We start from the raw sequence: 25,555 nt of genomic DNA on the forward strand, positions 1-25,555 counted from the left end.
AAGAAATTCAACATGAATGGCCTCAAAAGTATATGCTTCTAATGTGACATGTTCATAAAATTATAGATGTTAAGTTTAACCAATAATGAATCAATTGCTATTAGAAAGACTTTAAATTACTCTAGACAATCATTCTTTTTACAATTTCATGAAGATGAGAAAATCCCATATAAAATTGGCAAGTTAGTTCCCCGCCTTACATCATAATGACAATTGCTTCTACAAATAGACTTCCTATAAAATAATGACCAATAATATCTTAAAATCCTTACCTCTTCATTGACACAAATTTCTTGCCTCAAAACATATCAAATTATAGTTATTATTTGTTCAGTATCTCCAAGAAAGGCCTCCACATCTTTTGCAAACACTATGAAATCTTAGTTTACCCATTTTAACAATTTTTTATTGTTTTGAATAATTTGAATTATTCAAATCAACACTTTCATAATTAAATATACACTTCTATTGCATACAAGAAATTAACCTCAGAATACAAATCAACTTCATACCTTTTAAATTAAGAAATTAGAAATAACAAAAGATTTAATATCAAATTAAAGAAAATAGAATTAAAAACATAAATTGTTCTAAAAGAAGATGAATCTTTTTAATCATCAAATACCCTTGATCTCTCGATCAAGGATCAATTGATCTAATGATAGATGATAAAGGATAAATAATTGATTACATTCTACCTCTTTATATATAATTCATTGACATTTTAAATACTAGATAAAAGTGAAAAAGATTGGTACATGCTTATGCACAATTAAATCAATAATTTTAATCTATCTTAAGATTCTTAATTTTGAGTCTAAGTCATTGACTAATAAAATCATGAAAAATAAAAGAGATTGGTACATGCTTGTGCACAATTAAATTAATATTTTTAATCCATTTTAAAATTATTAATTTGTTCTAACTATTAGAGTAAAGGCCAATAGTCACTTATTATTTCCTTTAAATTTTGTGTCTCTTAATTATGAAGATGTAAATGAAATCTATAAATATGCTACTATTGTATCATTGTAATTAACTTATATTATCAATATAATACACTACAATTAATTCAACATTTAGTTCATTTCCATTTTCTCTTGTCTATTAAATATTTATCTTCTATTTTTACTTTTGTTAATTAAACCCTCTTCAATTTGTATCAGGGTATAGGTTGCGATGGTTGGAAATTGGTGTTGAATTTTTAGAACAATAAAGGATGGAAAAGTGTAGAAAATCATTGGGGAAAATTTCAGCCTTTGGAAGGTGTAGATGGAGTTGTTATTGATCAAATAACATCTTGCTCTTGCACTAGAAGGAAAGATAAAGAAACCAGGTCTATGAAAGATGAATATTGAAAAAAATTAGACAACAAGGAAAAGGCATCTATTATACTCCTTGTAGGTGGGATGGTGTTGTGATAGTGATTGATAATTCAATTTCAGCAAAAAGTAAATTGGTTTTTGATGATTTTGCTTCCACTATTTTGAATGAAGATTTTAGAAGAAGAAACCAAGAGACTTCTTTCAATATGCTCTTACCATGGTTAACACAAAAAATAGGGGAAGTGAAGCAACTATTAAAGTAGGGTATTGGTTGATCAGCTACATCATCGATTGTCCTCCAAGTTGGGGTTGTTAGAGTGAAGGCCAACAATCACTTATTCTTTCCCTCCAATTGTGTCTCTTTTCATCTCTCCATTAGGATATGTAAATGAAATCTATAAATATACTTCTTCTATATCATTGTAAAATTCAACTTATATTACCAATACAATACTCTACTCAGTATTGTCTAATTTATTTTTGTTCTCTCTTATTTATTAAATATTCATCCACTATTTTCACTTTCATTAATTAAATCCTCTTCACCATCAAGCCAAATTCTTCCTATTCAAGTAAGTAATAGATATTATCATGTTTTAGAATTTTTTGCTTTTTTGTTTAGCTCATATTAGAACTGTAGTTCAAACTACAATTGATCTCATGGATGTATGAGAAGTATAGTTCTAACATTAACTGCTTACGTCTCCACAATTTGAGTGTCAACTTCTCCAGTGGCAAGCTTTCAAACTGTCATGGTATAATATGTGGTAAACTCTTTGTTTTGGCTTATCATTAGTAGATGTTCAATCCTAGCAAAGCAATTATGGTGAAAGGGGAATCGATTAGTTCCCTACCATGTTTTCCAACATATAAATTGTCAATATATATGGCACTGTTAACTCATGATAGAATTGCAACACCCTACATGAGAGATATTTTATATTCAAAAACTGCTCTAATGTTGATTATTCAATTTGACCAATCCAAATGTTCATTCCCACTAGTCTCCATTTTCCAATATTGAAATTTCCCCCTTTAATATAATAAAAGGAATTTATTTCCTAATCTCCTTATACTTTATATAAGTATTCAATCACTTTATTTAGTATTTTGACCTACCATGGTCTATATGGCTGGCTGCAAAATATTTTTGCAGTTCAGCCACTCTTAAACACCACACATAGAGGAAAAAATTAAGTTTGAAAAAGAATAAATCAGCTTTGACTATTTAACACGTTTAATCTAAAAACCAAACTTAATTTATAATGTTAAGCCGTCAGTCACTGCTCAGATTGAATCCATGGTTATATATTACTTTAGACATTAAATTCAATCTATTTATTTCTTCACAATGAAGGTATACACAACTTGCAGCTGCATTGAATGCAACGAAAAGATGGTTTTCAGCTTACTCGACCATTATTCTTCAACAATTCCTCACTGCTAATGAAATGCATAGTTAGACTGGAGATCCAGCCTTTAATAAGATTGAACTCAAACTGCTAATGAAATGCATAGTTAGACTGGAGATCCAGCCTTTAATAAGATTGAACTCAAATTACTAGAGATTATAGTTTTCAAATGTTTGTGCTTATAATGAATGGAGTGGACCATCTATTAGGCGTGTGCATATCCACAAATACCAAACTCGCACTTGTTACGATGACAATGGTTGGAGCAGCTTCCACAATGAGATTTGTCATTGTTGAGATCAACACACTTCCCTTTACAGCAACTCAACCCATAACCACATGCATGCCCACATTTCCCACAGTTGGATGAATCAGAAGTTACATCAACACAGTATTGTTTGGAACAACAGTTCCAATTGCCTTGTGTAAACTCATGAGCATGAGCATACTTTGAACATGTCCCCTCATCATTACCACACCAAGCATTTTTGTTCTTCTTAACATGGCTATTGAGAAATCTAGAGCTCATGAATTCTCTTCCCTCACATACCACATTCATGCTCATAATTATAATTACAAGCATTGACCAAACTGATAACTTCATTTTGATCTCCATTGTTGCTCAACGAGATACACAAACAGCACTAGCTATTGTAAAGAGAGTGGATGGAGGGCAGATATTGTTGCTCAGTCTGTTATATGAAGTGGGTATTTATAATGCTATTTACTTGTGCCGTTGTATGCTTTCATTCCATGTGAGAAGCGAGTAGAGTACAGCAATGGTGACTTGGGAGTTGAGTTGGTACCACTGATGAAATGAACGGAACTTGTTTGTGGCTTTCTTCTCACGTTAGTCATCTTTTGTGCTTGTGTGGAGCATGGTGCATTTGAATGCCTAATTGTGATTGGAGGGAGGTACAAAAGAATACAAGGAGGGTTTAATCTTAGGAGCTTTGAAATCAAAACTTCATTTTCTTGTGAATTTTTCTTGGCTGAAATAAGAACTTTTTCCTTGGAGATATTGGAGAGAAATATAGATGATCAATAGTTAGTTTAAATTAGTTTCAAATGGAGTATCAAAATTGTTGAAATAAGACATTAAATGAAACAAAATAAGTAAGTGGAAATGAAAGTGCAATATTGTATTATATTAATAAAGGAATTTAAAAATAATAATTATAATTTTATATGCATGAAGTGCAATGGTTATAAGAAAATGCAAGTTGTTAATTGTATAATTAGGAATGAGATAGCATCACCATACATACCAAATGAATAGATAGACAATGGTTAAGGGATATTGGGAAACACTTGTATACCGTTGTGAGGTTTTCACATCATCACCTTATTGTATATGGGGACCTATTTTGTTCATAGTCTAAGGGCTAGAGAAGTTTTGGTAACAATTCAAAATTTTTGCAAGCCTTCCAATAGTCGAGTTGAATAGGAAAAAATTTGGACAAATTTGGACTAAGTGTCAAAAATGGGAAAAAAGGGGAAAATTTTGGTCATGTGTCGAAAATATGAAATTTGATAAAATTTGGTAAAAAATAATAATTAAAAATTGAGCCAAAATACATGCGCTTGCCCAAGTACATGGTGACTTCTGCACAATACACATACTTGTCTAAGTACATGGTGGTGTGCACTTTACATGTACATGCCAAAGTGTGCGGTGACTACTACACTTTCCATGCTCTTGCCTAAGTCACCCTTGTTTTCCACCATGGTTTTTCCTAAGTGCCTAGTGATTTCCACTTTTTGTTTGATGGTTTTGCCTAAGTGCTTAGTGGTTTCAACCTTTTTGGTTGATGATTTTGCCTAAGTGCCTAGTAGTTTCCACTTTTTGGTTCATGGTTTTGCCTAAGTGCCTAGTAGTTTCCACTTTTTGTTTGATGGTTTTGCCTAAGTCCCTAATGGCTTTGACTTTTTGTTTGATGGTTTTGCCTAAGTGTGCAGTGGTTTCCACTCCAAGATTTATAAGAGATCTCAATTACAAAGCCACCTACCTCTCCTTGAGTTTAATGAAACACTTTGAAATTTCAAAATTTATTGGGAGATTGTGAAACATGATCAAATTTCAAAATTAATTTTCCTTTGATTTTGATTTTTAAAATGGTTTTTAAATGAGATGAGATCAAGATTTTCCTCGACTTTGTAAATTGTGTGTTTTAAATTGAGATGAGACTTAAATTTACCTTGACTTTGTAAAATATGGATTGATTTTAAAAATTAATTAATTAAATCATTCATTGTTGGATTGAAATTATCCAAATGGCATTGGTTATAACAAATGAGAAATTAAAATAATGGAAAATAAATTATAAATGTTAATAAAATAAATATTTTCCAATCAAATTTGCACCACCCAATTAAATTATTTTTATTAAAAATTCAATGGCAAATTTGTAATGATTTTCTAGGTCTTATTGTAATTCTTATTTAAAATTTTATAATTATTTACAGGTGGTGGTTTTCCTTGCAAGTTAAGATGATGAGGTGGCATAATGGTATTTATTCTAATTGGTCTATGGTTTCCTTTGGGCTTTCCTATTCGTCTGCAAGGTGGTGGCTTCTTCTATAAGTGTTTTCTTCTCATTGGCCCAAGTGTCACTGATTCTTATCAAATTGTTATGGTTTTGAATTTTTCTCTTGGCCCATAAAGGTATTGTAATTTTTTTATCGGCCCACAAGTTGGTGCTTAATTGTAACTTTGTGAGCATTTAATGCTTGTAGCAAGTGGTTATGAAACCCTAATTAGGGTTTGTGAGATTTGATCTGGGCCCTTGATTTCAAATCAATCTTGGTCATTCATTGTATTTGAGTTCCTTGTATAAACTACCCACCACTCTCATTTGTAAGGGAGGACTATTTGGAGAATTTTTGCTTATATAAAACCAAATTTGCTCTACTTTTCATTGGTGTGCCTTGTTAGAGTAAATAATTAATTTATTAATTATTTATTCTATTTACTTAAGCTTACTTAGGTAAATGCATTCATTTATTAGTTGTAGTCTAGGAGTTAGTTATAAGTTGTTGACAATACAGGAGTTTGTTCTCTCCTAAGTCATACTTATCCTCTCACATTGTTCAAGGATTTTCCACCTTATGTGGATGTATGCTTAGTTGTCACACTTATCTACTAGCATCTTCTAGCTTGTTCTAGAAGATTTCTAGAGCTCTTTATATTCAGGCTCCCTCATTGTATTTCACATCACTTCTTGCATATTGTAAATACATTTTCTCTTGTGTTTGCATACTTGTGGTCTCTCATGTTCGTTTAGGGTTTTTCCCTTGCTCCATGCTCTTCCTCTCCTTGGCTTCTCTTTGACAAGTTTTCGCATGCAAGTGATCTTGGGCATCTTTGGAGTTGGCTTTCATCAACTCCAACATGGTATCAGAGCCTTCCTACTGCTGCTTGGTTGAAGATTTTTGAAGTCGTGATTTGGAGTCACAAAATCTAGTTTGTTTGTGAATTTTTTCTTCAAATTAGGGGATCAACAATTTTTTGGAGCACTGTAAACCCAAACAGACACCACCATTGGATCCGAAAGGTCATTTTTAGTCAAGATTCATATAAAACTCGTCAATTTTGGAGATAGGGCTCTAGGAGGCAAAAAAAATTTAGTTTGAGAGCTTCTCCGTATGGATTGTACGGTCACGGGTTTTTAAAAAAAAACTTAAAAATAATTTTTGGCCACGCCACCACGATATCGTCTAGCGGACACCGCGGGGCCACCAACCCTCCTCCTGCACACCGTCGCGGATGACATCTTAGCCCCGAGCTCCTCCCGTTCCCTACTCTGCTGCTAATAGCACCCTCATAGAAGAACTGCCACCCCAGTGCCACCTCCTCCCAGGGGCGACGCTCATTTTCACCGCTCCACTGGTGTTTATCTCCTCTGCGTCACTCCTATCACAGCCAGCGCCTGTCCCGCCACCAGTCTGCACCATCAGCATTCATCTTTGCTGCATAGATCATTTCGCCTGCTGACACATGGTGGGTCTTTGCCCAGTTAGCATCAACAGTCCGCATCAAATTTTTCAGCACAGTCAGCAGTTTTTACAGCCACACAGCACCTGACACGTGGCAGGTCTGCTACGTGGCCCCTGCCATGCCATCTGCTCTGCCACATGGCATAGCCACATGGCCTCTTTTTTGCATGACAATTGATGTGTTGTCAATTTTTTTCTAGTGAAATGCTGACATTAGCATGATGTCAATGCTGCATCATCATCCTTTCTTGCACTCTCCTTCTAGGTCATTTTGGACCTACTTGCAATTTTTTGGCCATAACTTGAGCATATGGAAGTATATTTCCAATTCGAAAGAAGCACCAAAAAGCTGGTTCCGAGATGGAGACTTTGGTGCAGCTATTTTCAAGTTTTGATTCTTTTTCATTGCCCATTTTTTTAGTCAAAGTTTGAAGTTATGTTTTTTACTCTAGCATGCATATCTTTTGTGTCCCATGCCCCTTTTTTGAAAAATTTAAATATTTTTGGAAAGCTGGTTTGTCACCTTTTTAGAAATGTGGTCCTTTTTCTTAGATTTTGGCCCATGCTCTTTCTATCATAGTTTTGGCATTTTTTCTATATGGTGGATATTTTGAGTGTTTTAGGCCCGAGGATCATTTTCCTGGCATGGTTTCTCTTTTTTTGAGTTGTACTTTCTATTGTATCAATTTGTTTTCAGTTTTAATCATTGTACCTATCATTTTGAAGCACTTTTATGTATCGCACTGAGATAAAGTGCCACTTTTGCATTCTGGAGGTCATGAACGTTGTTTTGAGTCAGTTGTACATGCATTATTTTCATAAAGCACCATCTGGGGGATAGTTGCTTACTTTTTTAGGCATTCTCCCTTTGTCAAGTGAATGTCCCTTCCACAATATTAGCCCATGCAGAGTCAGTGTGACCGTGTCTTTATAGGTGTCTGTACCTCTTTCCCTCTCTCGTCGTTCTTGGTTCGTCTGCAAGAGACTTTGGCCCACCTTCTTAGTTGCCTGTCATCACACCCCATCTGCATTAAGGGGGGGTTATTTTGTTGTTCTAATGCATCCTTGGTTCGATGGTTTGATAGTGTGAACTATGTATTTATTGGTTGATCCTATGTACAAGGTGATTGCAGTGGTTGGCTACCTATGCATTTCGGTGAGATGGATCATCTACCATATAGACACGCTCGGTTCATGCCTTCTTCTTCCATGGAGGTTCTTCAAATCAGCAATTTTTCAAATTTGTGACTTCTTCATGCTTCAGTGATGCTTCTTCATGATCGCTCCTTGTTCCTATTTTAGGGGACATTTCCCTAGTTGGAGGCTTCTTCAGTTCTTCACTAGGTTTTTACCTCTTTTTGGGGGAGGGTTTTTTCCACGTGGTTTTTTCTCTTTCCCCATTTTCAGAGGTTTCATTTTGTTGCATTGTACTTGGGTACCTAAAATGGCCTCGTTGCCAGGACCCATTCTGCATTTCATCTTAGTTTTGTGAGCTTAAGGCATTTCCCTAAGTTGCACTTAAGGGGGGGTGTTAGAGTAAATAATTAATTTATTAATTATTTATTCTATTTACTTAAGCTTACTTAGGTAGATGCATTCATTTATTAGTTGTAGTCTAGGAGTTAGTTATAAGTTGTTGACAATACGAGAATTTGTTCTCTCCTAAGTCATACTTATCCTCTCACATTGTTCGAGGACTTTCCACCTTATGTGGATCTACGCTTAGTTGTCACACTTATCTCCTAGCATCTTCTAGCTTGTTCTAGAAGCTTCCTAGAGCTCTTTATATTCAGGCTCCCTCATTGTATTTCACATCACTTCTTTCATATTGTAAATACATTTTTTCTTGTGTTTGCATACTTGTGGTCTCTCATGTCCATTTAGGGTTTTTCCCTTGCTCCATGCTCTTCCTCTCCTTGGCTTCTCTTTGACAAGTTTTCGCATGCAGGTGATCTTGGGCATCTTCAAAGTTGGCTTTCATCAACTTCAACATGCCTTGCATGGTGAATTATTGTGATCAAGCTTGTATTGGTTCATGATGATCCATATTTCCTCACTTAGTTTAGGATTTTCTTTCATGTTGTTAGAAGTAGTTTAGTGGGATAAAAGTATTATGGATGTTCACTTGCATGACTTGAACAAATCTGAGCCACTAGCCTTTAATGGATTGTAAGGGTGCCTTACATGGTGAGCCAATGAAAACACTTAACTTCAATTGATGTTCAATTTTTGGTTTGCATCCAGATGATGGGATTGGAGAGAGGACATTGCGGTGAAAATCATTTGCATATTCTTTAGAAGAGCTTGCACTAGGTCAGTGGAGTCACTGACAAGATTACATCTAGTATCTAGTCCAAGTTCATCTATGATTCCTTACATTCATAGTAAAAGTAGAAGTAGAGGTTGGAAGTTTAAGTTGAAGTCAAGGATTGGGAAGTCAAAACTTCAATTGTCATTTCACATTATAGAGCCAAATCTTTAGAAGTGCAAAATTTGATATCCATTGAATAAATAGTGTAAGTCCCTATGTTGTAACCAACAAATCACATTATTTTATAGAGTGAGTATATACCATAGAAGGAACTTTGAAGTCATTTTATTATCTTACTTTCTAAGATTAGAATGAGAGATGACCTTATATCAAGATAGGACTAATCATTTGGTGTTTCTCCTTGAAACGTTAAGTATTTGATTCTGCTTCTTGTAGTAGAACCAAACTCACATCAACAGAAATTGGCACTAGCAGGAGATCTTGATTGAAATTCATTCTCGAAACAACTTAGAACATCAAAAGCATTGTTGATATACATATCCTCCATTGTCATGCCAACAAAAATTCGTGTCAAGAGGAGGGCTCAAAAAAAGTTCATTCATGGAATTTTCAACAAGTGATCTTTCAAGTTGTATTTGAGATAGGAGATCTCTTCAAAAGTGAACAAATCCAAAAAAAAAAAAGTGAAAATTCAAAAAACCAAAATATAACAAAAAAATGGTTTCTCAATGGAAAGGAAGGTGGATTTTCTTCTCATTTGGTTTTATTTGAATAAGAGGTTACATACATGTGATTTGACTAAGCTTGTACCATCAGGACAATGTAGGATGCTTGGTTTTCCTTTTGAGGATGGACTTAGCATTGCGAGGCAAAATTTCTTTTTCACAAGTATATGAACCAGTGGTACTTGTCAATTTAGATGTAAAGTTTTTTAAGTTCAAATATGATATTGAATTAAGAATTCAAGATGTGGATATAGAGAGAATACTTGGTGTAGTGTACATCACCCTTTACATTCAAAGTCTACTTGCCCATTTTGTGAAGACACTGACTTGATCAAGTTTCAAATGGGTTCGTATGAGGAAATATCTATATGGTGGGTGACAAGGATTCATTCCAACTCCCAAGTTAGATGATTAAAAAATGTGGTAATTCCTACTCAAATTGGGAACCAAAGGTTAGAAAACGAAGTTAGTTACAAAATGGAGACATGTGATTGAGTATAAGGATAGTGGTAATCAAGAGGAAGATTTTTCACACATCACTTCACGACAAGGGGTGAATAAGAAGATTAAGGAAGTGATAAATTTCTTTCAAGGAAGAGGAGACATAGAAGGCAAAGACCAACACCATGAAAAACTGGAAGTTTATTATCATAAGTTGGAGGAGGTGATCCTTAGTAAAAATTTCCTTATTTTACAAGGATGAATTCTTGAGTATGAATTGCAAGAAATTTTTCATACCCTTTAAGAATATGATAATTAGATAGAAAATTTTAATGAGGAGGTACAAGATATTACATGTGAATCTAAATAATAATAAAATTGTGAAAATTTATAGCAAGACATCAATGCTACTAAGTTCTTTGCGGGGGGTGCTAAGCGAGATCACGAAAGGGGTTGATTCATTACCAAGTACATTTCAAGACAATGAGTTACTATAAGTGACATGGTTTGCCATCAAATTTAACCCCCAAAGATCTTTCCACTTGATATTGAATTCGATGATGAACTCATGAGGATGTTTGGTGAGGGGCTTCCTTCTAGTTTTGAAGAGGCTAAGATTGATGAGATCCTACATGAAGAATTACAAGATGTTTCTAAAGAGAAATCAACATGCAACCCCATGAGAGAAGAAGATGAAGAACAATTTGGGATGGTGCTATAATGGGACTTTTTGTTTGATCAACTTGTGGAAATATTTGAAGAAGAAAATATAAGGGAATCCTTGATTTTTGAGGCTGCACTCGGCGATGCACACAAGGATGTAGGGTTCATGTTATACAAAGACAAGCCTCCTAATGAAATATTTCATGGTCTTGATTGCAACTTTGATCTTTCCTTGACCACCCACAAATTTGATACTGACACCAACAAGGGAATCCAGTACTAACTACAACCACCTAAAGGTGTAGATAATCAACAAGGATTTCAACATGAATCACCACTTGAGACATGTCAGGTTCTTTCTTTATTTTCTTCTACTGTTGAAAATTTAGAAAGTTATTATTTTGATTATGGAGGCTTAGGAAAGAAAACTTGCATAAATAGATTGACCATGGACCACATGAATTGCCTCAATTGTTAATCTTGCATGACATTTTTCTTGAGTTTGAGTTTGAGGTAGAAAATGTATTTTCAAATTACAAGGATAAATTTGTAAAATTGAGAACAATCATCCATGCCTTGCTACTCTTGAACATATTGAGAAATCATGTGAGATCAATATTTTGGTATGTGTCATCCCTTCAAGATTCTTGTACATAGTTAGAGTAGGTTTTTCTTGAACCACTTGGTTTGAGAGGGTTAGATTGTGTTTCCTTTCTGCTAGTTAGAGTAGTTGTTTTCTTATCAAGTTGGAAAGTTAATTTTCCCCAAGTCATTTTATTTGAGATTTCTTTGAGTGGACTATTTAGTTGTGTGGATTATTTTTCTTTAGGAAGTTAGCCTGTAGGTATGTCTTGGGTCATTGGACCCAAGATTTTTTTTGGTAGTAGCTTCTTAGTTTGCTTTAGTTTAGGAATCTTCTTTATTTAGTTTGGTTTAGAGGGATTTCAAAATTTGTGAGAAAGGTGGGGTATTAGACAAAAAACTCTAGTAATTATCCCAGTAGATTTGTTTGGTATATTTCCTAGATATCTCTTTGTAAGGTTTCCTTGAATTGGAGATTGGATTCCTAATAACCTTATCTTGTGAAAGGATATGTACTAAATTTGGATCGAATTCATTCAGTGGGTTTGAGTATCTTAGTCTTTTGGTTACAATATTTTACTTATACTTAATTTCTCTAAGTTCTTTGAGAGTACTCAAGGTAAAACTGGGATTAGTAAAAATCATACACCTGCTTTAGTGCCACTTTGGTCATCCAAACCCTCTACAAGTTTCACTTCTTGTAAGCCAAGAATAAAACATTGGAGGAAAAATAAATGCAATATCAAAAGAAAAAAGAAAAAAATGATAAATGGAATAGTTTGGTTTTAGGTGTGCGAATATCTCTACTGGTGTTATAAAAATAATAATTAAAGGTAGAGCAATGTTCATGGTTTACCACAATGATAACCTTGTCAGTGGTATGGACATCTGACTAGTAGTGAGGCTATATCCAATATGCTTTTGGAGTACTTAAGGATATCAAAATAGCTAAGTACAATGGATTTTAGAGGCTTTATTGGTTCTTTTCAAGTAGGGAATGAATACACTTGCACACACATGTGTAATCGAGGATGAAGGCACTTGGCCCAATTTCATGTTTTCTTCCATTTTGACTACATTTCCCAGTTGTTCCATAGGGGTATGTACATGATCATTGTCAACCAAACTATGGCCTTAAGTGGTAGTGAAAAAGCAGAAAATCAGGGTTATGCTAACTTGACATGTAATTTTAAAGTAGTTATGGGCTTTATATCAAAAAGTTGTAAGAAAAGAATATGTAGGAAATTGAATGTAATTTCTAAACTACTAGGCCTTATCTAGAGAAAACAATATTTGATTTATCAAAATTTTGGATTTTAATGCAGTACTACAAAAAATTTAGGGCAAAAATAAGAAGTATGCATATATCTAACCATCTTAATCAAAATAAAATGATATTATTTTTTAATATAATTATAGATTAAAAAAGTAGACTAATGCTCAAATGTGACATATTTTTGGCTAATTTTTTTCCAAATAAATAATTAAATATGAATTTCCTACTATAAATTTTCTAGAATAAAAAAATTTCCATGTTTCACCACCTTAACTAATTGAAAACTTTATAAAATTAATTATTATTATTTTCTTATACTAGACAAAGCATAGAATGTGATGCAACTTTTTTATTTCAAAAAAGTTATATTATTTGAAAGTTATAGCTATTTTTCAATCAGTATGTCAATCAATACTTTACAGACATCTTCATTAAAAATTAATTAGTAAATTTACTTATCGAACTCAAAATTTGATAGCAATTATATCTATGGAATCTTGAGAATGTTATAAAAAAATCCTTTTCATTTCATTGAATTGCGATGAAAAAAAATTGTCAAATGACTACTCAAATTTGAATGTCACTAAAACATGTCTCAAACATATTTATTAAGCTGACCAAACAAGTTTGGTAAATACCAAACCTAATCAGGTACTTGAAAAGTGGCAGCCAATTTTTTCGCAAAGATTCATAGCCCAAATTTTAGAGGGAAACCAAAATTTGGGAAGTGTGGACATCATTATTATTATTGAATATTATCATGAAACATATCGAAAGGGGTTATAAGTTATCTTATGACCCCTTTCGACCCATTCAAACAAACCAAATAGTTCCCTAAGGGTCGAAACCCTAAGGAATATGTTGTCACGAAATGCGTCGAAAGGGGTCATAGGTTATCCTATGACCCCTTTCAACCCATACAATCATTTAACCAAATAGGTCCCTAGGGGTCTTAGGACCCCTAGGGACATATGTTGTCATGAAATGTGTCAAAAGGGATCATAGCTTATCATATGACCCCTTTTGACCCATTCGAACAAACCAAATAGGTCCCTAGGGGTTCTAGGACCCACCCCTAGGAACATATATTATCATGAAATGTGTCAAAAGGGGTCATAGGATATCCTATGACCTCTTTTGACCTATTAAAACAAACCAAATAGGTTCCTAGGGGTCCTAGGACCTCTAGGGACATATGTTGTCATGAAATGTGTCGAAAGGGGTCATAAGTTATCCTATCATCCCTTTTGACCAATTTGAACAAACCAAATCAGTCCTAGCTAGGATCCCTAAGGACATATGTTGTCATGAAATGCATCAAAAAGGGTCATAGGTTATCCTATGACCCCTTTCGACCCATTCGATCAAATCAAATAGGTCCCTACGATTCCTAGGACCCCTAGGGACATATGTTGTCATGAAATGCATCGAAAGGGGTCATAGGTTATCCTATGACCCCTTTCAAACCATTTGATCAAACCAAATAGGTCCCAATGCTAGGACCTCTAGGGACATATGTTTTCATGAAATGTGTCGAAAGGGGTCATAAGTTATTCGATGACCCATTTTGACCCATTCGAACAAACCAAATAGGATATATGTTGTTATGAAATGCATTGAAAGGGGTCATCGATTATCCTATTACCCCTTCCAACCCATTTGAACAAACCAAATAGGTCCCTAGGGGTCAGGACCCCTAGGGACATATGTTGTCATGAAATGCATCAAAAGGGGTCATAGATTATCCTACAAGCGCTTTCGACCCATTCGATCAAGCTAGGGATCCTAGGACCCCTAGGGACATATGTTGTCATGAAATGTGTCGAAAGGGGTCATAGGTTATCTTATGACCCCTTTCGACCCATTTGATCAGATCAAATATGACCCCTAAGGACATATGTTGTCATGAAATGCCTCGAAAGGAGTCATAGGTTATCATACGATCTCTTTCGACCCATTCAATCAAACCAAATAGGTCCCATGAAATGTGTTGAAATGGGTCATAGGTCATCTTATGACCCTTTTGACCCATTCGATCAAACCAAATAGGTCCCCCAGGGTTATAGGACCCTTAGGGACATATGTTGTCATGAAATGTGTCAAAATGGGTCATAAGTTATTCTATGACACCTTTTGACCCATTCGATCAAACCAAATTGACCCCTACGGACATATGTTGTCATGAACTACATCGAAAGGGGTCATAGGTTATCCATTGACCCCTTTCAACCCATTTGATCAAACCAAATAGGTCCTTAGGGGTCCTAAGACCCCTAGGAACATATGTTGTCATGAAATGTGTTGAAAGAGGTCATGGGTTGTCCTATGACCCCTTTCAACACATTCGATTAAATCAAATAGATCCATACAATCCCTAGGGACAAAAATATAATATATGACTATATATTAAATAGAATAATAATCATAATATGGGTAAGTGCACAAAGTTGTGCTGCCAAAAGGGGGGTATAAGTGGACACCATTTTCCTGAAATTTACAAATTTTGAACTTCAACAAGAATTTGAAGATAGTTACACTCAAAATTTTAAAATATGAAAAAAACAAAAGTCATAGTCCTTTGAATCTACTTTCTAAACTACTAATTTTTTTTCAAAATGGTTTAGTTTTAGGTCCTCAAAAAAGGGGGCCACAAAAAGTGGTACTGTTTATTCAAAAAAAACATAACACAGTACAAAGTGTGGCCCCCCTAAAATTTTAAATTTTTTTGTGAAATTATTTAATCGCTCTGGTCAAAAGCTACTTAACACTATGTAGTTTATCCCATATTTTTCAGGTAATTTTATAATGTGTATTTTTTTTAATAAATTTTTTAACTAGACACATCCCAAAAACGTGAATATCTATGTGCTCCCCCTAGAAATAATTGAAAACTAATCTAAAATCAAAACTTTTTTTTTTCAAAGTGTGTAGAATGGAGTCTAGTTTCTAAAAAACTAAGTTTTTTGAAAATTTGATGAACGAGCTAAAATCTATAGCCCAATTAGTACATGGTGGTTTTTGACAAAAAAATGAACATACATTCAAAAGAAATTATAGATGAAAGGTTTGAAATAGTTCAAATTAAAAATAAATTATATGGTTAGATAGCTAACACAAAGACCTATAATGTTATGTAACCTAATCTCATTGATACCCAACCACGAGGAATCTTGAAGGGGAGCACACAAGAAAAAAAATCATTTCTAGTATGTTTGCTAGAAAACACGTCTCAAACCTATTCATAAACTCCAAACCTTTGGGTTGGATCTCCAAGGAAAAACCAAGCCTTAGGCTTGGGTTTAAGTAAGTTTTTTATAGTGCGCACGTGCTATCTAAAACATGATTTCCCAGTAGTGTGTGTGTGCTATAGTGCGCATGCACTATTAAGACCTAAATTGCATAAGAGAACTATGTGGGGGGGATAAGGGAATGGTTATGTGAGAGAGAGAGAGAGGGGGGGATAGAGAGAAAATAAGGGATGGGAGAGGGGAGAGAGAAAGTGAAAAAGAGTAGGCGTGGCAAAGAGAGTATAAGATGGGAGAGAGAGTAGGGGTGGCAGAGAGAGTACAGGATGCGAGAGAGAGGAAGTGTGAGAGAGAGTAGGGGTGGAAAAGAGAGAGTGTGGGATGGGGGAAAGAGATTGAAAGTAGGGGATGGGAGAGAGAGGAAGTGTGAGAGAGAGTAAAGGTTGGGAGAGAGATTAAGAGTAGGGGATGGGGGAGAGAGAGAGTAGGCGATGGGAGACAGAGTGGGAGAGGAAGAGTGAGAGAGAGGAGGATGGGAGTGCATGTGTGTGAAAGAGAGAATGGAATGGGAGAGGGGGAAGACAAAGTAGCTTAAGAGAGAGTAGGGACGGAAGAGAGAGTAGGCGATGGGAGAGGGAGTGGGAGAGGGAGAGAAAGGGGGGATAGAAATGTGTGTAAGAGAGAAAGAGAGAGAGAGTAGGGGATAGGAGAGAGTGTGAAAATGTAAGAGAAAGTAGAGAGGGGGAGAGAGAGAGAGAGAGAGAGAGAGAGAGAGAGAGTAGGCAGTGGGAGAGAGAGTGGGAGAGGGAGAGCAAGAGAGAGAAAAAGTAGGGGATGGAAGAGGAGAGAGGGGGGATGGGTGTGTGTGTGTGTGTGTGTGTGTGAAAGAGAGAGAGAGTAGGGAATGAGAGAAGGGGGAGAGAGAGAGAGATAGAGAGAGTAGGCAATGGCAGAGGGATGTGAGAGAGAGGGAGAGAGTGAGAGAGAGAGAGATAGTAGGCAGAGGGAGAGGCAGTGGGAGGGAGAGAGAGAGGTGGAATGGACGCATGTAAGAGAGATAGAGTAGGGGATGGGAGAGAGTAGGCAGTGGGACAAGGACTACGAGAGAGAGAGAGGGGGCGAATGGGAATGTGTATTTATTTATAAAAGAGACAGAGTAAGGGATGGGAGAGAGTATGAGAGTTTGAGAGAAAGTAGGAGGTGGCAAAGAGAGCTCGTATAGGATGGGGGTGAGAGAGAGAGAGAGAGTAGGGGATGGGAGAGAGTGTGAGAGAGAGTAGGGGATGGAAGAGAGAGAGTGAGATTAGGGGATGGTAGAGAGAAAGTAGAGAGGGAGAGAGAGTACTTGAGAGAGAGAGAGAGAGAGATAGAAGGTGGTGCAAGAGGGAGTGGGAGAGGGAGAGAGAGGGGGGATGGGAGTGTGTGAAAAATCTAGAGAGTAGGGAATGGGAGAGGAGAGAGAGAGAGGGAGGATGGGAGTGTGTGTGTAAGAGAGACAGAGTAGGTGATAGGAGAGAGAGTAGGTGGTGGCAAAGAGAGCTCATATAGGATGGGAGAGAGAGAGAGAGAGAGAGAGAGATTATGGGATGGGAGAGTGTGAGAGAGAGTAGGGGATGGGAGAGAGAGTGTGTGATAGTAAGGGATGGGGGAGAGAGAGAGAGAGAGAGAGAGAGAGAGAGAGAGAGAGAGTAGAGAGGAAGAAAGAGAACTTGAGAGAGAGAGAGATAGTAGGCAGTAGGAGAGGGAGTGGGAGAGGGAGAGGGAGAGAGATAGGGGGATGGGCGTGTGTGTGACAAATGTAGAGAGTAGGGGATGGGAGAGAAGAAGAGTGGGGGGATAAGAGTGTGTGTATCTCTGAAAGAGAGAGAGTAGGGGATGGGAGAGAGTGTGAGAGTGTGAGAGTAGGGGGTGGCAGAGAGAGAGTACGACGATGGAGGAGAGAAAGTAGGTTGTGGGAGAGGGAAAGAAAGAGGGGGGATGGGAGTGTGTGTGTGTGTGTGTGTGTGCGTGTGTAAGAGAGACAGAGTAGGGGATGGGAGAAAGTGTGAGAGTGTGAGAGAGTAGAGGATGGGAGAGGAGAGAGAGAGAAGGGATGGGGGAGAGAAAGTAGGCGGTGGGAGAGGGAATGGAGAGGGAGAGAGGGGGAATGGGAGTGTGTGTGACAGCTGTAGAGAGTAGGGGATGGGAGAGAAGAAGAGTGGGAGGATAAGAGTGTGTATTTGTGAAAGAGAGAGAGTAGGGGATGGGAGAGAGTGTGAGAGTGTGAGAGTAGGGGGTGGAAAAGAGAGAGAGAGTACAGTGATGGGGGAGAGAAAGTAGGTGGTGGGAGAGGGAAAGAGAGAGGGGCAATGGGAGTGTGTGTGTGTGTGTAAGAGAGATAGAGTAGGGGATGGGAGAGAGAGTGAGAGTAAGGGATGGGAGAGGGAGAGAGAGAGTAGAGAGGAAGAAAGAGAACTTGAGAGAGAGAGAGAGAGATAGTAGGCAGTAGGAGAGAGAGAGGGAGAGTGAGAGGGAGAGAGTGGGGGGATAAGAGTGTGTGTATCTATGAAAGAGAGAGAGTAGGGGATGGGAGAGAGTGTGAGAGTGTGAGAGTGTGAGAGTAGGGGGTGGCAGAGAGAGAGTATGATGATGGGGGAGAGAAAGTAGGTGGTGGGAGAGGGAAAGAGAGGGGGGATGGGAATGTGTGTGAGAGAGATAGAGTAGGGGATGGGAGAGAGTGTCAGTGTGAGAGAGTAGGGGATGGGAGAGGAGAGAGAGAGCAGAGGATGGGGGAGAGAAAATAGGCGGTGGGAGAGGGAGAGAGGGAGGGGGGATGGGAGTGTGTGTGCGAGAGAGACAGAGTAGGGGATGGAAGAGAGTGTGAGTGTGAGAGAGTAGGGAATGGGAGAGGAGAGAGAGAGCAGGGGATGGGGGAGAGAAAGTAGGCAGTGGGAGAGGGAATGGGAGAGGGAGAGAGAGAGGGGGAATGGGAGTGTGTGTGTGTGTGTGTAAGAGACATAGAGTAGGGAATGGGAGAGAGAGTGAGAGTGAGTAGGTGGTGGCAGAGAGAGATCGTACAAGATGGGAGAGAGAGAGAGAGAGAGATAGTAGGCAGTAGGAGAGGGAGTGGGAGAGGGAGAGGGAGAGGGAGAGAGATAGAGGGAATGGGAATGTGTGTAAGAGAGACAAAGTAGGGGATGGGAGAGGAGAGAGAGAGTAGGGTATGGGGGAGAGAAAGTATGCGGTAGGAGAGGGAGAGGGAGAGAGATAAGGGGGATAAGAGTGTGTGTGAGAGATCTAAAGAGTCGAGGATGGGAGAGGATAGAGGGTGAGAGAGGTAGAGAGAGTAGGTGGTGGAAGAGGGAGAGTGAGAGAGAGAGTAAAGGATGGGAGAGGGGAGAGAGAGTAGGAAGAGAGAGAGGAAGGGGATGGGAGAGAGAGTAGGAAGGATAAAGAGTAGGAAGATGGGGAGTAGGGAGGATGGGGAGTGATGTGATTTCACTTAGTACGTACACACTATCTCAAATCACCTAAAAATGGTAAAAAACCAACCTTGGGGCCCATTTCATCCATTTTTTTTCTTTTGGTATGTTATGCACTCTGTTATTCTGACAGAAATCACGGGTTTCAACATAGCAAACACTATTTCAACACTTTTGGAAGTTAGCAAACACCAAATTCAATCATTGGATACGTGATTTGAAGACTTTTTGAATATTCCTTGTATAGAAAAGCTTAGTGCAACCCATTTTAAATATTATTTGTCAATATATAGATACAAATTTGATTATAATTTGACATGTTATTTAATATATAGTGAATTCATTGAAAATTGTATGTTTGAATGAAATGTTAAATTTTGAAATGGTTAGAAATTTGACAAGTCATTTGATATATATTGTGTATTCATTCAAATAATTATAATTTTTATATGTAATTGAATAATTTGTAATTTACACATTTTAAGTAATTCGGATGTTTGAATAATTTGACATGTAGAAATCGTCATCATGCCAAGGAAGAAACCAAAGATTCAAACAAATGAAGATAGGGAGAGAGATTTGGCAATTAAAAGAGATAAAATGAAATTACTACATGAATAAAGAAAATTACAAAACAATAATGAAGAATTGACTTTTGAAGAGGATCAAGAACCACCAATACAAAGAAACAAAGAGGAAGAATTAGAAAGACAAAAAGAACAAATGAGATTGTTATGCTCAAAAAGACAATTGAATTGTGAAGCTACACCATCCTCCAATGTTGGAGTCATATCATCTGCTACACCATCTTCCAATGTTGGAGTACCATCTTCCAATGTTGAAGGCATGTCATCCTCTCATGTAGAAGAGACATTGATTTGTAGATTTGATGATATACACACTCCATCATGTCATGTTGAAAGCACAACATCAACACATCAAGTAGGTGATATTCCATCTTTTACATCTTATTGCCAAGGCACGTCATCTTCGGTTGAAGGTACACAATACACTCAACCTTATATTGATGTTCAAAATGTTGAGAGAATTGAAGAGATTAGAACACCTAATATAATTCATTTTAGAAGACCAAAATATTTGATTGATATTGATACTAACATTTTGAAATCAATGCCTAACAAGATTAGCAAGCGTGCTTGTCAAAAAAAAGTTAATAGTATGTGGAGATTATTTTTTGAAGAATTAAATATTACAGGTCAATGCCAATTATTTGTTGAAATGATGAGAAATTTGAAATTTAGGCCTATCATGAAGATTCTTGGGGTAAGAACGATGGAGAATTCAAATGAAAGAAATATTGTAAAGAATCTAATGAGTGCTTATGAAAAAGTGGGTTCTAAATCATGCACCAAAGATAGTAATATCACAAGACGAGTACTCAAATTGACAATAGTAAGTAGCCAAATGAAGAAAGCTTGACTCATAAGAAAGACAAGAAAAATATTTAAAATTGGTAGAGGTACCCTAAGGAGAGCCATGCTAAGGCGTAAGAGATTAGAAGATCCAACAAAAATGAGTTATGGACATTTAGCGGTAGACTACTACGAAAGGATAAAGAAATTAGTGAAGCCTTGAAATCATTGATCGAAGATTTTTGGAAAAATAATACACGTGTTTCTCCTAATCAAAGAGATGTTGTAAGAAGGAGGATTGGTAGCCGAAATCGTGAGCCACATGTGAAACATTTTTTGGACTCAACTCAAACACAATTTTTTGCAAAATTTATTGGTATGTATCCTCAAATTCGAATAAGTCAAAGAATTTTTGAGATGGGTAAACCTTTTTATGTGAAGATAAATCACACACACACAACTTTTTGTTGTAGGATACATATTGAATTTTCTAACCATTTTGATTTTTTTAGGCATATATGCGTAGTTTTGCATTCTTAGTTTGTTTTGCAGGATTGTGACATAAAAGAGCCACAAGATCTTCAAGGGAATTCATATCCAACATTTTATGTGAAATAGGGGATGGCCAAAAATTTTACAGGACATCATGCTTGGATGGTACATGCTTATTTGTGGTTCTTTGTAACTTTTATCAACTTGTCAACATATGGATAGTACGCATGCAATTGGAAATGAAATAGTAGATTACAAAAAATTCAAGATAGTGACATATGCTCTAAAAGATGGGAAACATGGTAAAAGATGTGATCTAGTCATTAAAAAGATTCTAGTGTATGAGTTCATAAAGATTTTTTGTGAAAAGATTATTTATGAGTATGTAAGGCATACCCATAGAGCTCAATGGTTGGATTTGCAATTCAAGTTGTGCAAGGATACATTTCCATTGGATACCATTGTTTTAGTTGTAGATTTTGCAAAGAACTACACACTAAAACCACAAAATTAGGTGCAAGCAAAGTATTATACATCTCAATAGGTTTCCATATTTGTTCACATAACATTCATGCATTCACCTACAAGTATAGAGGATGACAGGAAGATTTTGAGGGAGTACCATTTTTACATCAGCGATGATAGATCACATTCTACAAAGTTCGTACATGGTTGTTTTGAACTATTTTATCGAGATTTGGCTAACAGGGGCATATCATATCATCAGCACATTATTTGGTTAGACAATTGTGCATCTCAATTCAAGAATGCACGGATGTTCTATTGGTTGAGCAGGATGCACAAGTTGTGTAGAATTCAATATATGTGGAATTTCACAGAGGCTGGTCATGGTAAAGGAGAGCACGATGGTGCAGGCGCATGCATTAAAAGAGCCTTGGCTCGTGAAGAACTAAAGCAAAAAGATGGAGCAATATTGATAGATGCAAAATTCATCATCCAATGGTGTAACGCTACAATGGGTCTAGGTAAGGAAGGTGAGTCTACAGTTCGTAGATTTTTTTGGTTGATAGATAATACTAACATTGCACCATATCAAGATTGTTGCACACTAACAGGATCTAGTGAGTATTTACACTCTTTTAGAATCTCTAATGCAGGTTCATGGAGTATCTACACACGAAAAATGGCACGCTATTGTCCATCATGTGCAGAGGAAAATTGGGATGATTGTGAGTCAACTGAATGGGTGGACAAATGGGATATACAGGTTTTGGACCCAATTGACACCTATCATCTCCCACAAGCACTGGAAATGGTAGAGATGGATTCGTCTATTGACTTTGACTGCTTGTCAGATCTAGTGCAACCTGGTAATATTTATTTATTTATATATCTTTGTAATTTCAATATGTAACTTTATAACTTTTACCCAAGTATTTTTTGAATTAATGACCGCATTTTGTACATTTGTCACTGTAGGCCATGTTTTTTCTATTATTGCACCTGAAGACAATGAAGAAGGGATAGATTATTATTTGTGTCGTTTTGTTAAAGCCAAACAAAAATTGGATCACTTGATTATAGATGGTGAAGGTTTAGAGCACCATGTCGGTGCAGTGGTTGTAACAGGCACATGGCTTAGACAATATCCTATGAAGAATCCTAACTTGTGGTTATTCGAGGACTGGCAAACAAAGAGGAAGGTTCTTCATTATTCAAACCTTTTTGTCGCATCAAATGTCCACTTGATAAAATATGGTGGAAAATCACATAATAAGATTCTTTGGAAAGTTCGCGAGTCAAACCATGAGGCAATACTTGAGACATTAAAATGTTGAGCAGATCCAGTTGGCTCATTAGATTGAATAGGGAGAGAGGGAGAGAGAGAGAGAGAGAGAGAGAGAGAGAGAGAGAGAGAGAGAGAGAGTGATCAATTGGATCCAAATACAATGTTACAAGCTCTTCCCCAAGACTATCACATGACTAAGGTGGACCGTATTGTTATGATGTGTAAGTAATGAGATTTAGTTTTTATTTGTTTAGAATCTAGATACATTATTTGAATTTATATTATATTCTTTAATAGGACAAATTTTTTTAATCTTATCTTAGATTTTTTTTACTGTGCTAATTCTTCATTTGTAGGTCACCAAAGAAGAGGGCTAATAAAGTTGACGCACAAGTGATAAAGGTTGAGATGCCAAAATCATTTGTAAAATGGTATTATCAATTCACATCCTCAATATTTATTAGTGTTCTTTGTTCAAGTACCATTGTATGCTAATCATCTTATGCCTGGAATTGCAGAGGATCACAATCATCAAAAAGTAAGAAGGAAAATAGGTCTTGATCTGATGATAATGGGGTAGTGACAAATATAGTTCTCTTTAAGGATTCCAATTTGTTGGACTTTGACTCATTATTATCATAAAGTTGGAATGTTGGAAAGGGTTAATAGTTGATTATGAATGTTCATCCCATGTGTGTTAATCTTATCTTAGATTTTTTATTGTGCTAATTCTTCATTTGCAGGTCACCAAAGAAGAGGGCTAATAAAGTTGATGCACAAGTGATAAAGGCTAGACTTCCTAGAATAAAAATTTTACTATGCTTTGAATGACAAATAGAAATTTCAATCTGCATATAATATGATCCTCTAGTTTTGTTATAGCTTGTGCATACATTATCCCTCAATATCAAACATGGAAGGCTATTATCTACTATATTTAGAATTGCTCTGGCAGTTCATACACATGTTAATAATAACTTATTTCCAAACCCAATTGAATTCAACCCGCAATATGGTTAAATTATGTCAATACTAAGGTTTGTAGCATTAATTGGTCGCATTCCTAATATTGACACACAACTGAACTGGGACCAACTATTCCTCATAGGTTTACACCAGCAAACATATTTTAATGGAGATGTATATTAGAAGATTCAACACAATGGTGATGCATTTGGGTCATAGCTTTCATGAAGAGTTTGACATAGGTTAAAATAGTTATAAGTACATACTTCTGGGAAGTCACATTCTAATGACTTGAAATAGATTTACAATGCTCAGAACTTCCCTCTGTTTATAGTAGAGCACAATCATATTGAACTGGATTCCAATCAATTCCTAAATATTTCATTCAATTCAAGATAGTCACCTCATAGTCATCTATCTTTTAATAAAATCATAACTACTTACATGTGATGCTCTATATGGCCTATTGTGTGGTGACCATTCCAAATATAAATTGTTCACCATTTCATATGAAACTACACTATCATTGGAACCTAGATGAATTCTTGTCATTCACAACTTATCTTGACTCTTATATTGTGCTCTAAAAATTAATATCTTTGGTTTCACTTCTTCTTTTTTCCCCTTATAAAAATCAACATTTATCCTTTAGTCTCTAAAATTAGTTAAACATAAGGATCTGAACCTCTATGTGCTCTAACTTCTTGACCCTCTTCTTAATCTTCCTTTCACCTTGATCATTTAATTGACACTTAATTGATGTGTTCCCTACCCTTCCTATAAACATCCATGTTCCTCTACCTAAACAAACTCTTCCTCCAACTCTATAGCCTCCTCTTTGATAAGAAAAAAAGGTTCATTACCCTTGTCATTTCTTCCTTGTCCTATTCCTATATTATTGGTTTTTCTTCCCCTTCCTCTGTTTGCATTTCCTCTACCACCTTCTTGTCTCTCTTTCTTCTTATTGACCATATCTTATGCACTTATAGCCAATTGGAAACTATCTCTAAGCATCTTAGGAAAAATCAAGGTAACCCCATTTTGCAAGTTTTATATGAGCCCATTAAGATACCTTACAACACTTTCATCTTTATGCTCTAATCCACCTCTTATGCTCAACTTGTGAAATTCCTCTATGTAGGTCATCAAACCCATCTCCTTTTCTTTCAAGTTATTCCTTATCCTCTAATTTTGGATTGTATTATTTACTTGTATTATTCAAGTTATTCCTTCTTTCTTCAAGATCTAAGTCCCCTCCATCCTCTCCATGAGGATTCTCAAGTGCTTAAGCATTACTTTCTTGTTCTTCATGCACATCCCTCATAGGAATCCTTTCCAAAGCTTCCAAGATTTCCAAGATGGTTGCATTTTACTTGCTTACTTGTCTCAGTTCTCTTTAACTTATTGCATATTAGTCTCTTTGTTTCCTCAACTCTCTATCAGTTATTTTAGTAGCTTATATCAGCTCTTGTATCTCCTTCTATATATATTTTTTGGAGGCATCCTCTCAATATAACAATCTACAACACAAGTAACTAATTTTGCACCCCTCAATAGATCTACTAGATTTGATACC

The sequence above is a fragment of the Cupressus sempervirens genome, chromosome 3, assembly GCF_028749045.1.
Source record: "Cupressus sempervirens isolate cs-2001-9-10 chromosome 3, ASM2874904v1, whole genome shotgun sequence".
Classification (NCBI taxonomy): Eukaryota; Viridiplantae; Streptophyta; class Pinopsida; order Cupressales; family Cupressaceae; genus Cupressus; species Cupressus sempervirens.